Raw genomic sequence first — 15,869 nt, 5'->3', positions numbered from 1 at the left:
TATTGATAATGCAATGCGAAAACTGCCATGAATCCTAATATGATGTTTGCTTTTATTGGTGTATAATACAACCAGAACAAATAATGTAATAGTATCAGGGAGAAAATGTAATTATTTGCACATGCTAACATTATAATGCCAATCTGGCCGAGACAATGGTATCATATTATTTTGGTGTGCTTAACTAGTTATAATTTGCATTAAGTTATTATGACTGTGTAGCAACAAAGCCTTTCCACAATCATCTTCAATGCCTCTACAGTGTTTCCATCAATATTCTCATTCCCCCATAATTTTGCATCTTTCTAATCCCACAAAATAGATCTGATCAACCTTTCTTCCCCACTGGTAAAACTGTTCATCACCCTGCTTTCTATTCTGATTAGATGGAAAATAGTTGCGCTCTTTTTCAGTGACACAATGTTAAATTAAGAATAAAAATGGGATATAACTTTTTCAGTCAGTTTTTGTTCAAATTGTGTGTCTACTGGGGTAGTCAATTCAAATATATTCATAAAGAAAATAGTACAATTAACATCTATATTACAGGCTAGACACATAAACTGTTGCCTGACATGTTAACTGTTCTACTGTACTGTACATTCGAGCAGTCCACAAATAGCATAAACAGTTATTTTCATCCTAGTGCAAACAACTGCCAATGAAACATTATGTTCAGGAGAAAAAGCATATATATATAAAACATGAAAGAGAAACACTCAAACATTATTTATCATGTTTCTGAAAAACAAAATGTTCTGGATTATGATTTTTCAAGGTTTTGATGTTTTAATTTGAATTTGAAGAGTAACCTCCAAACAAACAAGACGAGACCATGTTGACACATTTATAAATCTATCGGGGTGACTCAAGCAGCCTACTGCTCTATTTTTTATTTATTTTATTCTTTTTTTACAGTCAGGCATCCATGCCATATTGAACAGATGACCAAGTAAGTCAATGTAAAATTTGATCAAGAATATACAATGGTGTCTCTCTCTGACTTTATGAAAATGTTTTATTGATGACTCATTATAGACAGTCCGGCAGTAAGGTGAGTTCGATCTGCCTAGATAGAAGATTCAATGTGTAATAATAATGCCTGCTAAATAATTAATATCAAAACCTAATTCATCTTCACATGATGCAGGATATGTACATATTTTAGAGAGCCATTTGCATATTCAGAATGAAAGCACAAAGCCATTAGACAACTAGAAGACCATCACCACCTTTGGATGCAGTCAACCGTTTTGATCTTCTGTGTTTGAGACTTGATGGCATCCTTTTGGACGATCTTGGTCAAATTTAAAAATGCAAATTACTACTGTATGATGTAGTGTCCTGGGTGCTTTAGCACACAGCTATCTTCTTTATGCCTTGAATGTTGTGCAACACCGAGTCTGCTGCAGCATCAGGAACACATACTGTGTAGAGGCATCATCTTCCACCGGAGGCTACAACAGTGTTTGCAACTCATTAGTGATTTGTAAATGATATTTGCTCCCTTGTGACATATCATTTCAAATGGTTTTCTAATAATAACACCCACTGATATTAAAGTAAGAGATGCTTGTGTTGTGATCATGCATTTCACAAATTCTGTCTTGAAAATTACATTCTGGCATACCAATATCCATTGTATTCATATTTTTAACGAATATTAAAAAGTCCCTAAGGTTCCTCATGAATATTAGGGCATCTTACCCTATTGTAAGCTGTGTAATTGTCTCAGGAAAATGGATCCCTTAGTGGCAGGGTGCATCAGATTGATGTTTTAACTTGTATCACAGTTGGGTTTTGACAGTATTGCCGACCCAGATGAGCAGGTGGCCCATATTAGAACATTCCTGTTTTAACCCAAAGGGGCAACATTGCGTAGATATTTAGGGCACCCATTTCGCTCACCACATATCAATGGCAAACACCTTTGGCGCATCCACCATTTTCGTCTTTGCCACCCTTCTCAGTCACCTTGTGATTGCGAGTAATATTTACTATGGCTACTTTCATTGCGCTGAATATGCCTCAAAGCCGTACGTTCCAACTGTCACACACCCCGCCCATTCTTTTAATGACTCCTGACAAATTATGCGACTGGCTGCGGTTGGTTTCCTGTATTCCCCTATAAAGTAAGTGAACTTGGCACGGCTCTGCGCTGGGCTCGGCCCCAGGTCGCCGCTCTAGCGCTGTTTACCATGTATTCTACAAATGAACCGCTGGCTTGGAGATCAATGGGGCCCCCATGATGAACAGGAACAACGTGGGAAAGGCGTTATCGAGGCCACGCTGCCAATCTGTGGCAAGCGGAGCCTGCTCCCTTCCTGGATACACCACTGGTCTTTGAAATTAAAGTCGCATCTGTAATCCACAGAAATGGCCCTTCTACCGCCGCTTAGAACCGGTTTAGTCTCACCTCAGCTGATGATAAAAGCATGACAGACACACGGAGTGCTATCTTCTCGCGAGGTTGATAGGTTCTGCCAGCTTATCACAGGCAGGCAGCTAACCTCCTTGTACCTGGCCCATGGACAGAACTGAGGAGTCAATTTACAAAAGATGCTGCCTCTGGGGGTTGTACATAAAACCCCGATTTGCTTTGCTAACACAGAGAAACACACACGCACATACACAAACATGGACACGCACTGACACTAAAAACTTTCAGAAAATTCAGTAGCCTTTCCTCCAAAGAAGCATAGCAAAATGTAATTCTGAGCACAGTGGAAGTGATAGAACATATTCATGTAAATCCATACAAGCCCAGCAGCAGGAAATTGACAGGGATCTGCTGGAGCGCTTTGCCTGTAAAGGGTGGGATTTACATGCTTAATTGGGGCTTAAACTCCCTCCCCTGAGTTTACCTGTTATACTGTGTGCTCTGATCATGGGATTGCACAGGACAGTTTATGCTGGTGATTGTAATGCCTTGCTATGCTCACTCTTAGCTGCCACTCATACAAATTAACTTACAGTACACATGGTGCAAAGCAGTACCATCATCAAACTGTTATAAGATTCAGAGTACACACCACACACACACACACACATATATATATATATATATTATTATTTTTTTTTTTTTTTTTCTCGATACCATATATATTTCCATTTACCTAGTTATGGGAGGTTTTGGTCCGACGTGTTAGACAACGCTTGCTACCACCATCATCAAAACACCAAATAAGAGAATATTTTCTTTGAGGAATGGTGTTCCATCCCTCCAGTAGAGTTCTAGAGACTTGTAGAATCCATGCCAAGGCGCATTGAAGCTATTTTGGCGGCTTGTGGTGGCCCAACACCATACTAAGACACTTTATGCTGGTTTTTCCTTTAATTTGTCACCCGTCTATATAAATGTATACATTATCTACAGTACCTAGTAAACATTTCATAGATAATTATACAGAATAATTAAAGACAAGTTATGCAGTAAAAACCTTCTTCATCCATATACTGTGAACATTAACTCTCTTTAGATACATGTTGTTGGTAATTAACAGTTCAGTCTGTTTTTCTCTACATCAGCAAACTGCAAGCCCCCTCCTCTTAGACAGGATGTGTCTTGGAGCGATAGGGCTTCTGGGTGTAGCTCCAGGGCTCTTCCCAGATGAATTTCAAGCCCGGCAGGCACGGAGACTGAGGAGGTTGCAGCTAGTGAATTTACAAGGTATAAAAAATGCTGTTTTACACAGCTAAAGAGTAGCCTGTTTCAGCATAAAAAAATAAATAAAAAACAAAGTTACAAATTATCAAAAACTGAGATCAACAAAAATGTCTGTAAACAAAATGTACCAAGCACATACAGACTGAGGAATGTTTGAAACAAAATGGCCACAAGCACATTTGGTTCCTTTGAAATGAGATTCCGAAGATTAAACAATATGTCAAAGTGGGCTTTCCTAATGTGGCTATATCTCACAGGAACCAACTGCGAATGTTAAATGTTCCCTTTTTGTTTTGTTTTGTGTTTTGTATTTTCCCCCTAAACAATGATAACATTTTTCTAGGTTGGAGTTGCCGCCAATAAAATTAATGGGAGAGTTGTTAAGTACATACAGGAAGTGGGCTTTTTAAATAAACACATTGTTTCAAAACTAATCCACACCCCTACTGTTTACAATTGGAGGGCTCAGCAGGGTGTGTTTGGGAGAGGACCTGTCACAAGTCAGCCCCAATTCATCCTCCCTGTCAAAGCCATTCCATTGTGGAAAACACACAGGGGTGAAGAGTAAACAGAAACAATTTTCCTCTTAGTAGTCAGGAAAAAGACGTATGATACTCACTTGTGTGTGTACTTTTAGGATTTATGCTCCATCAGTTATATTGGATGGATCTTAAAGCTGACTTCATTAAATAATTTGTTGTATGTTTGGGGCAAATACAGAAATTTACATTTTTGGGGGCTTGTGCCAGCAGTGAAATTATCTGTGCACTTTCCCCAAAATAACCCAGCTAGGCATATTTTGGAATTGTATTCGATTGGATTTGTTTTTTTTTAAAGCGAGTGTAATGCTATCAAAAAGATTATTTAGATATTTTTGTGGGTATTTTCTAAATGCCCTGTAATCAACCACTGCATGTGCAGAAGTAGAGTCACTGTAAACCATTGTCTTATCTCTCATATGTCCTTCTGACATCGATTTTTGTTTAAAATACTACGTCTCGCTTACACAGCCATTTACGTAATGCCCCATGAAATTCTTTCCAATGTGACTGTAATTCATCTATCCACTCAGGCACTTGGCCCGAGACACCAGGAAGCCACACTGCGTTTGAATCCCAATACTGACTGTGTAGAAGCTTTTTCCTCCGCTCAGCAGGCAGTCAGCCCGTAATGCAGGAGAGTACGACAGCAACATATTGTACCATTTTGAATATAATAGTATTATGTGAATTCTGTAGATCCCTTTGGTTCAGTGTATCTATTCTCAGTTGTACTGTTCATTTTTATTTAGCTTTTTTATATGTTTGGTAACTATGGGCCCACCCCCACAGTAAGAAAACTCTAAAATTTACATTGTGATTTCAAAATGTTGGCAGCAAGTGTATTTGAATTAGTCTTCGTCAGCCTGTGCATGACTATGAGAGCATAAGATAGAACTAGTGGTGAAAATCAGGTCACTTGGTGAACCTGACAACCCAAACGTTTGTTGTTGCGTGTACTTTGGTTCAATTCTTCCTGGTCAGATTTCCATAAAGTCTGACGGATAAAACAGTATGGAAAGGAATGTTGGCAAACAAGTGGAAAATATTTCCACTGTTGGTAATATAGTAATTGTTGTTTGCGTGTCTGACTGTTATAGTAAAATGAGCACGCTTTAAATGTTTTTTGCATATACCGTTTTAAAGAGGCAGCCGCAGTATTACTGATGAAGTGATCTGTGCGCCCCAATCCTCTGCACGAAGACCGCTTAGGGCCCACGTGTCAGAGTCAACGCTAAAACTGAAACAGGTTCATTTTCCCTTTGTCTTGTCCATAAAGGCTTGATTTAGAAAAGGAAATTCTACTCCTTTGGAAGAGTTCAGGTCCATGTGCTTCAGAGTTGGCAAGTCTAAATCTGTAGTAACCTAATCTCCAAATCTGCAAGAAAAACAGTCCACTGGTGAGTCATAGTGAACTCAAGATGTTACTTTTCATTCACTTATAATAACTTTTAAATTATTCCCCAATTAGCATTGTGCTGGTCGCTTGTTGCAGCTGTGGGTGTGGAATTCCCATCTCAGAAGGGGGCTTCTATTTGTTTGTTTGTGTTGGCCTAGACAGTCGAAGCTAGAATGTGGGCTGATCTACTGTGTGCAGTTCACTCAGAAAGAAGGGGGAAAAGACACAGAGCACAATGATCACACTTCGCCACAAACTGCTCTCCCTGGCCTTCTGTTTTCCAACTCCGGTTACACACGTGTTGGCCCGAGAGAATATTCAAAAGACATTTATAGGAAATAAATTAAGAGATGAATGCAAACCATATGGCATTCATGGGTTTATTTGTGAAGCTCGTGCATCAAAGCTTTTTCCAGATCACACCATATTAGCTATGTTTTTCCAGTCCAGCAAAATCAGGAAGGTAACCACAGACTTCCTTGATGGGAAACACATGAGTTTAGACAGGGGGGAACTTACGTACATGGGTGAAGCCACTGTTTGGCGCATCAGTTAAAACAATTATAGACTGCATGTCTGGATGTCATATGGCCGTATGAGTTCACTTCAAGGGGTAAGATATGCCCAGTGCAGATGGAAGGACATTTCTCAAACTCTGGTAAATATAATACTTTGAGCCTACTTTGTTGTGCAGCCTGCAGTGAATCTCCCAACACTTTGCCTCCCGGGTCAATCTGTTTGAATGCTGACCTGAGGCTCTGACTGGAAGAAAAAAGAAAAAAAAAAAACCGGGAAGGGAGCCAAATAGCAATGGCTGTACTCGAGGTGCATGCTTCATCAACGTATGTATAACTGACCTCTTGATTTACAGCCGAGACATATGTATGTGAGAGTGTTGGTTATGTTGCATGAGACAGGACCAGGCGGCGCAGAAAACGTGTACCCGTTTCGTCTATGGTTCAAATCTTTAAGTTAATTTATTTAATAGCAGACGGTGTGCACCAACATCGTGGGTGTAATATAAATACACGCCACTGTATATTGTTGCAGACCCACTTAGTGGTCACCGAGCTGGACCAGTTACCAGAACAAGTCAGCTTCCATGCTTGGGTGGGCCACCGCCGTTGTGCCCTTGAGCAAAGTGCCTCAGTAAACATACAGGACTAACTCAGTAAATATACAGCTGTATACTGTAAATGGGGATAAACTTAATAAAATAAAATGTTAGCCATGTCAGTTGCTCAGAATAAGAGTGAGCTGAGAACATACATATTAATCTGCAAACCTAAGGCCTTTGATAGCCCAGCCTCTATTTGGATGGGGCTGTAATTGAGGGGGGAGGACTCTATTGACCAGGCACTGTTGGTCCAGGTATCCTGGAATGCCAAGGAAAAACCCTTTTGAACAGGAGAACAGCCCTTTTTTTGTTTGGTGTTTCCTCTGCACTGACACGTCGGTCTGTAAATGCACTTCTGTGCGGCACCACGGGCTTGGGAACCATCAGCGGCTGCCCCAGGCCGTCAGGCAGTTTACCTCGGGACCGAAGAGAAAAGCACTCCCAGGAAAAGACAGCAGAGGAATTCTGCTGGGAGAGAAAGGCATCAAAGCTCCTTGCTTAAGGCTATAATTAGTTGTTCTTGTTTGAAATACAAAGGGAGTGGGGGGGGGGGGGGGTGGTTTTTGGAGTCTTCTGTAAAAAAATTGCATTGTTAATTTATTTGAGTTTGTCATCTCCATATATGCGTTAAGGAATGGTACGTATTATTTCATCTAAAAAAGAAGGGGAAAATATTTTCACAAGACTTGAAAATGCAGCATTGCAGGTTCCTCGAATTTAGTTCAAGGACTGGCTCATCACTCTGACGAGAATCCCTGACTGAATGTAGTCAGGAAAAGTGTGTGGACAACCTTAAACAGTCATACTCAACGTCGGCAAGTGCCAGCCCCGCGCTCAGCCACGGTTCAAACCGAAATGGGGAAAAGTGGGCTGCCTGTGCGTGCAGCTAACAAAGCCATGAAAGTTTAAAAGGAGCGGTCAAGTGTTTCTTCTCTTTCCTCTCTGCTGAGCTGCAGACACGACCTCTCTCCATCCTGCCACTGGCACATCTGGAAAGCGCTTACTGCCTCACCAATCTCCAGCAGTAAAGTGATTTATTGATATTTAAAATTTCCTGATGGTTTTATGTACTTTGAGTGGATTCCGAATAAAAGGCATATTCACGGCCCTGTTCAAAAAAAAAAAAAAAAAACTTATGCTTGTGAAACTGCATTCAACACTAAGAAATCCATAAAAGAAAGACAAAGACTAACTCTAATAGCTGAAAGGCTATGTGGCATGTGATTTTCTCAAATGGAAATAAACACTGGAAATGAGCTGGCATGTGTACGTTGGTGGAAAAGCACACACATATTGTGGTTACAGTGTGTTCATCTGATACATGCACATTTGACTTAAGCTTTACATTATCACAGTAGTCTCTCTGGCCAGCGTAGATGTTCATCTACTAATACAACGAACATCAGACACTAACAAAGCCAGTCCTCTGAATACGCACAGTTCCTGGTACTCTGTTGTCAAGTCTTCTAATCTAATGCACAGGACAAAAACTTATGAAATATAATATACCTGCAGTTGTCATCAATTGCAGATTAATCAGATGTTATACTGCCAATTTTATTTGCTCACTACAGTGTGTGTTTGTATAACCTTCACTTTTACTGCTTCCTTAAGATCCTAAAAGATGAGGTCATTATTTTTTCCTCTCAGAATGTGGAGTAAATGCTAAATCAGTGCAATGCCGTTTCAATACATCGATGCCTTAAAAGATATTCAAACTCTTTAAGACTCTTAATTTGAAACAGGTATACATACCATGTCTGAAGGAAAGAACTGTTTATAAATTGTCTAGCACAGTAATTTCATATGACTGGATCCATAAGGAGTGTAAATTTGTTTCTGGTTTACAACTACAAAGGCAGAAGGCAGTAGCAACTGGTTCCATACAAAGGCCTGCCAAGAAAAATGATATTTTTGGGAATGGACCAAGTCTCCCCGAATATGGACAACAGATTTTTGTTGTTAAAAAAGCAAATTTGCACTTTTCAACAGTGACACCAAAGAAATGCACTTAGTGCACTTAGTATTGATGACTAGAAGTATTCTTTTCTTCATTTAAAAACATACCAAGTCCTTAGAGAAACTTTAAGTTGTGAGTGTGTTTAGGTTGGATGCTGTGTCTCACTTCAAGTATACAGTAGAAGTAAAATACACAGAAAATATGTCCAGAAAATATGTTTCAGTGGAAAATCCTGTTTGTTCAAGTCAAAAAGCTAAAAGATTCCTTCATAATTCTATAAAACTGGCAAGCTGAGAATACAAAACAAGTACTTCTTGCTCAGTCCAAGTATAAAAATAAATAAAAAAACCTCTAAACACAGCATATGTTTGTTTAATCTTATAGTGCACACTGAGACTTCATTATAACCAAGGAAGTCCACAATCTGCAACACAAAACAATATCTACCTTGTTAGTGTCATCCCTATTGCTCATTATAACACCAACAACCCTGACAGCACAGTGAAATATGCAGAAAAACAACTGTCCTTTCACTTTTCATCATCTCTGGATCTTTGACAAACCGCACCTTAGTTGAAACAAAATGTATGCACAAGTCTACAGGTCTTAATTATTTTATACTGTTACCTTCCTGAACAGATATCGATGCAAAGCTCATGTGAGCAAAGCCAGCATTGTAAGATAATAGGATAGCTAATTTACTGATTATGCAGTACATTGCGCAATTGTATGTGAATACAAACAAATGTTGCATTTCTGAAATCTCCAATATTTGATGGTGAAATATAAATAGAAGCTAAAAAAATATTAAATGGTAGCTAAGCAAAAAGGAACAGCAGAGAGGCATGCAGACAAATCAGTGATCGTACAATAATATGGACATACTGAATTATAGTGATGAGAAATATTTTTATTTATCTTATCCCATCTCATTTAAACCTACAGTGAGCATCTACATTGGTTCCAAAAAAAACTCTAATCTTCATTTGCAAGGCAGACAGCAGGAGATAAAAAAGATTCAACACAGACATCTTACAAAAAGTATGGAGTACTGCTAGCTACAGACATCTCCAGGCCAACAAGTCGTGAATATATTAACTGACCTTACACAAAACCTTTCGTCCATGCTATCCTGAGAGGAACTAATCAAACAGCCAGTACAGTGGAATGCATAGACAACAACAGTTGTAGAAATATATGTACTAGAGTCATATTAAATTAGAAAATAATTGCTGGTTCATGCTATCGTTGCTGAAAATCCTCAACAAGCTAGCAAGCTGTTGCAGCTAGCGATGTGCATTTAAAAGATTTTAAACAAATTCATAGCCTACACCTTTGGGAAATACACTTAACTGTGCACTTGGGACACTTGGGGCATGGACTGCTGACTCAGAAGCCAAGATTTTGATTAACATTAAAGTATTCACATTGATCGGTAATATGGTGTAATGCACTATAATTAAGTTTCATCACCATTTAGTTTAGAAATGGTAGACACGGCATGCAATTAGAAATAGCTGGTGGCTACTGAATGACGTGTTTAAATAGCTAGCTAGCCCTGTCTTTAACAATTAAACATGTTTGGTAATGTATTGTTAATGCTAAATATGTATTCATGTATTGATTTGGAAAAGTAGTAGAGCCATACAGCTGTTGGAGGGTCCCATAACCTCCTGCATTTATTAACACTATAAAGTACAACAGAGAGACAGCCAAAACTCTGCTTACACAAAAAAGTAGCTTAAGTAGCAAGTTACTAAGTAGCAAGCTATTGTTAATGTCTCACTCTGCAAAGACGGTCACAATCCAGAGATGCACAACATGCACCTTGTGTGCATGTGCTGAAGTTCAAGTTCAAGCTGAGGGAAAAATAGGGTTCTACCAGCAACCAAAACATTTAATGGGTTTACAATGTATAACATGTTCTCTTTTTAGCCAAAACTACAGAGATATTTACCAAACAGAAATCATCATTGAAACCACTGATGATATAAAACTAAAACCCCTTATCCATCTGAACCGAGAATCTTGCATACTTAACTCAAAAGTTGATAAAAGTTGAGGGAAAGAAGAATAAATATAACATTTTAAATGACCCGTTTTACATACAATTGCAAACAAAAGACAGTTCAAGTTTCTGTTTATAATTAGTCAAAGTCTTATGAAAATATCACCCTATGGTTTATTTTTACTTCAGGTAAGACTGAATTCCTTCATTGTTATTTCAGGAAATTATCCAATATTCTAATTCTGCAGCTGTCTTGTGAGGAATTTGATGTTTGGTTCTATCTTAAACAAAAAGTTCATTTTTCCAAATTAAAGTGAAGTTTCCACAGGTGGTTTTGATGGGGGGGATTGAAAGCTGCAACTGATGTACAATAATATGAGCTTAAAATCATGGCCTTTCACTTATCCAGTTTGGTCTCATATAAGATTGGATTTTGTATGTGCCTGCATCAACAAGCATGAAGACGAGTTCATTAAAAAATCTTTTCTGTTAAATTTCAATAAAAGTAACATTGGTAAAAAAAAAAAATGCTAATTCAGAATAGAATAAAATATGACAGAGAATAATTTACTGTGTTTGTATATCAAATAGAATATTCCATACACAAAAGAAAATTTAATATGCTACATTACCCAGGTGTGAATCCCTCAAAATCAAAGATGAAGATGTATACACAAATGGGAATCCCCTCCCAATGAAAAAGGATTGAGAAACATGAAAAATGATCAAATCTTCTCCTCAATAGGAAGACTGAAAGTTATATTTTACACGGGCAAACAGGGAGACCATTGGGTTCTGGGGCCATGAAACAACATAAAATACTTTGTGGTGTTGTTGCACATTCTTGAGATCAAAAGACGTTTTAATAAGGCCATTATAAATACATCAGACAATCCACTCTGAAATTCGGCAAACAAGTCAATACAGGATGCATGCCGTTCATTGGTCTATTATTGCAGCATTGTAGCCCTTCATCTAACGGTATCCTGATATAATGAAGGTATAGTGGGCAAGGTTTGGTATCCCTGCTGTGTTCAAAGATGTCAGTCATATCTAAAGAACTTTATAATGGAAATAAAGGTAATCTTTCTATCCCTTTGAGGTAGAAAACAGCATTCTCTCCTCCAGGTGGCACAACATAAAGTCCAGGCAGTTAGAGGTAGCCTATTAAATAAAGGAATGAATGCAGCAGAGTCCACGGTCACAACGCAGGTCAGCGTGAGTGGCTAAAGTGCCTCTCAGCACTGCTGTGATCACCCTTCCTGTGGTCTGCAATAGTGCCTCCGGTGCTTTCTCTTCACCCTGTAGGCAGGGAGAAGGCACGCGCTGTTTGTGACATGCGTGAGGGCCTGCTTCAGTCATTGTCTTCCACTCTAACAGCAATATGCCATCGGCTTTGATGAGACCAGAACAGGCCCTTGTTCCCAACATCCCGGAATGCACTTATCTCCTTTACCATTACGAAACTGTTTTAAAAAGACGGCGGTAAACCTTAAATATTCTCATTATTTATTTATCGCCTCTACTGATCTATATGTATGTCCCTTTCGCTCCCAAGATCAAGAGTCCTTAGTATGTCTTTTCTTTCTCTCTGTTGCTCTCTCTCTCTCCTTTAAGGGGTGAAGGCATGTTTGCACATTAGACCAACACAACCCTCTGCTCCATTGTACTTCATTTCAATGCAATATTTATGGCCAGTCGATCTCTACTGTAGTACCTATGCCCTAAAAGCATCCCTGTGGCAACGTTGCCTGCAGGGATGGGGAGAATGACTGAACCTGCTCCCATGCACAGAAGTGGGCTGGACACCCAGGCTGCAGGGCCAAGTCCTCCCCACCAGCTCCCAACTCAAACAGGGGGCCCGGCCCCGGCTGACCAGGTTCTGTGTCCACGTCCGTGTGTCTGCGTGCGCGCACCAGAGAATTCACTATTCGTGACTCCATAAAAGGCAGGCATCTCAAAAGACACTATGAGCCACTGTGTTTCCCAGGAATTTGTCATACTCTGCCAACAGACAATTACTGTCATTTGCAACATTTCACACTTTTGCATCTAACCTTTCTTCAAATGTGAAATTGAACCCAGGGTCTTAGCCTGACCACAGCAACTTGCCTACTTGCATAGCTAATACATATTTGATCGTTATATAGCGCAAATTGGTGTGTGTAAAACATCTCTATGAAGCCTGCTATAGTGAGTGCAGTGACAGTGGCTCTGAGAGAGTCAGATGTGCATGTAAAAACCCCAGGACCGCAGTTTGTTTTATTAACCCTCAAATTCAACAGTCAACCACCGCAGACCACGAGCTCTCCTTATTCTATGCACACCTTCCTGGCATATTGCAATATTGTAATAAGTCTTATTTGGAGTGTATTAACCTGCTTCACAACAATGGTAATGCATGGCCTGAAGGGGATATTTTTTATTGACTTTATGCAATGTTTGCCCCTGTCTGTTAGTTAATTGAGCAAGTTCTGCTGGAATGTAGGTGTGTTTGGAAAGAGAAATGATGGCTATGCTCTATAATTTGAAAATGAGTGTAATATATTCTTTTTTTTTCTTTTTGCACTATGTGGTCCGTTGGGGTCTGCTGAAAGATTGAGATGATATACACAGAAAAACAAGCATGTAATTACAAACTCAGATAGGCATCATTTTTTGAGTGTCACTGTTTTACTGTTCAGTATTATACAAAAGGCAGGGGTGTGTATCGTTGAGGGAGCCTTTTTAAAAATGACACAAGTCCAAAAGAAAGAAGTGAAATCAAATAATACGCAGCATTTTATTTTTTTTTATCTTGTCGATAGGCATACAATAAAGTACAATAAAAATACAATAAAGAAAGAAACTGCACCTAGGTAAAAAGTATATTGCACTAATAGGGCAGATCTCAAATGCAAAAGTTTTATTTGCATAATATCTAAAAGGCATCAGTATAAGCCTTCTGTCAGGCAGTAATCCATGCACAGCATTCACTGGCATATGGGGCATGGGGGTTGGGTAGTTCATAATGTGGGTAAAGAGTGACCCTTGCACTATATTGATTGGATTTACATCCAACTTGAGAACTAAACAAAGCTAAGACAACAGAACAAATAACCCTGTGTTTAAATAGCTATTGTTCTATAGTTTCTGATAGATTTATATAATACCCCTGCCTATATAGGACTACCATCCTCAGCATTCAGCACTTCACTACTACAGTGTATATTCATAAGTGCTGGGAAGACTAAAATAAATAAAAACAGTACTTGCAATACGTGTTTTTAATTATATTTTTTATTATTTTTATTATCCAACAATGCTTTTCACTGTGGGTCATTACAAGGCTCACTCTATGATGCACTATATAAAATGTACCTCTTTTCCCTGAAACCCTTACTTTGATGCAAATTATTTGACATTTGTTGCTACAAATGAAGCAATTATGACAAAAACATTGTCATGAGGCCATGTAAACAATGGCTAACCACCACACTGCCACCTGCCACACAAACTTCATAAAAGTCCATTGATTCCAGACAAATGGACGAAGAGACAGGACCCCGGGCAGGTTACATCACCCAAGCTGTTTATCAAAATAAGCACAGAGTCTGGAGTGGTCAGCGTATTGATTTTCCTGCCAAATTTAATCATTTTCACCATCATAAATCTCCATCTGACATCTACACAAAGCCTTATTTTGCCCAAACACGGCCAAGTAAAGGGTGTTTATTCACTGATTGGCTGATAGTCTCCATGACAACCCAGACCACAATTAGACAACTGTAATCCCGCCTTCAAACATGCGCACATTTAATTATTTCAGCCAGAGCCCGAGACAAAATGCTGCGAGGGGGGAACGCGGTGCCAAGGCTGCTATCCAAGCCCGCCGTCCTTCCTTGTGAATTGGAAATATGTTAAACAGCTGTGCAATTAATCTTCAATTAAGCAGAATAAGTACATTAACAATTGACAATGTCTGATAGTGGAATCTGCCAGGAATGGGAAAAGGGGGAAGTTGACTGGAATCAGCTTTGTTTGACAGCAATTCATTTCTGTGTCTCACACATTTCACCCAACACACACTGCTGCTTCTAGTTTTGAACAATACTGGTGGGAAACAACCATTAGAGAAATGCAAATGTTACCCTTAGAATGTAATAAATGATGCAGGTGAAAAAGCAACCGGACATTCACTTACAAAAAAATTCAATCGGACTTGGTCTTAAAGCACTTTTTACTTGGTTGAATAAATAATAGGTGTGCCAGACAACTCCGTAAATTGTAAAATGCTGTCGTGTTATGTGGCAGCAAGTTAGACCTTCTTCTAGATATACTGCATGAGCGCACACTTATAGTCCCACAAAGCATATGTGTGTATGTGTGTGTGTGTGTGTGTGCGTGCGTGCACGCACTCAAAGGGGGGGGGGCTGGTGTTGACTTTGTGCACTCTGCACTCCAGTCCTGCCAGTATTCCCACTGTAGCACCCCACACACTATTTTTGCTTTCTGCTACCATGTTAACAGAAAAAATTCATTTGGCATGTATTGTTAAAATTTTTATTAATAGCAATTTATGTTGCTCAGACAGGGTCTCCGAAAAAAAAAGCATTCAGCCCTTATACAACGCTCAAATCTATCACTCAAGTTGTCAGAAAAATTTGTTCTCATGCAATATAAATAGCTTGAGAGTTGCAGGACAGAGAAATGGAATCTGGTTCTGAGAGGGGAGTGACTGTGTGTTTAGAGTCTTCCGCTTAAACAGGTCATGCTGTTCGCATCATGAAGCCTCAGTCGCAAACAAATGTTTTATTTAAAGAACCAAAGCTTTGTTTACTTGCAGTCTGATTAGTCTCGGTGTTCAGCATGCTCGGAGCGCTGGGACCAAACTAAGAAGTCCTTCTGACAGTGAGTTTTTACTCTGCCATGTACAGGAAGCAGTAAGTGCACAGGCTGAAACAATATTTAGCAGTAAATGAGGAGCACATTTGTTTGGTCGAAACCCACAACTAAAACAACACCAGATTAGACTTGAATTGCTCTTACACTGTGGAAATACAGATGAATCCATTGTAACACAACTGGTATTGTAACAAGCAATGATGTTTAGCAGGGGATGTTCCTCATTTGCTGTGTGGATTAGGGAGTAATTCGGGGTCAAATGTGGTTTTGCTAAAGATGGCCTTTTTTTATGCAA

The sequence above is a fragment of the Anguilla anguilla genome, chromosome 13, assembly GCF_013347855.1.
Source record: "Anguilla anguilla isolate fAngAng1 chromosome 13, fAngAng1.pri, whole genome shotgun sequence".
NCBI lineage: Eukaryota > Metazoa > Chordata > Actinopteri > Anguilliformes > Anguillidae > Anguilla > Anguilla anguilla.
This window is presented reverse-complemented; position numbering follows the sequence as displayed.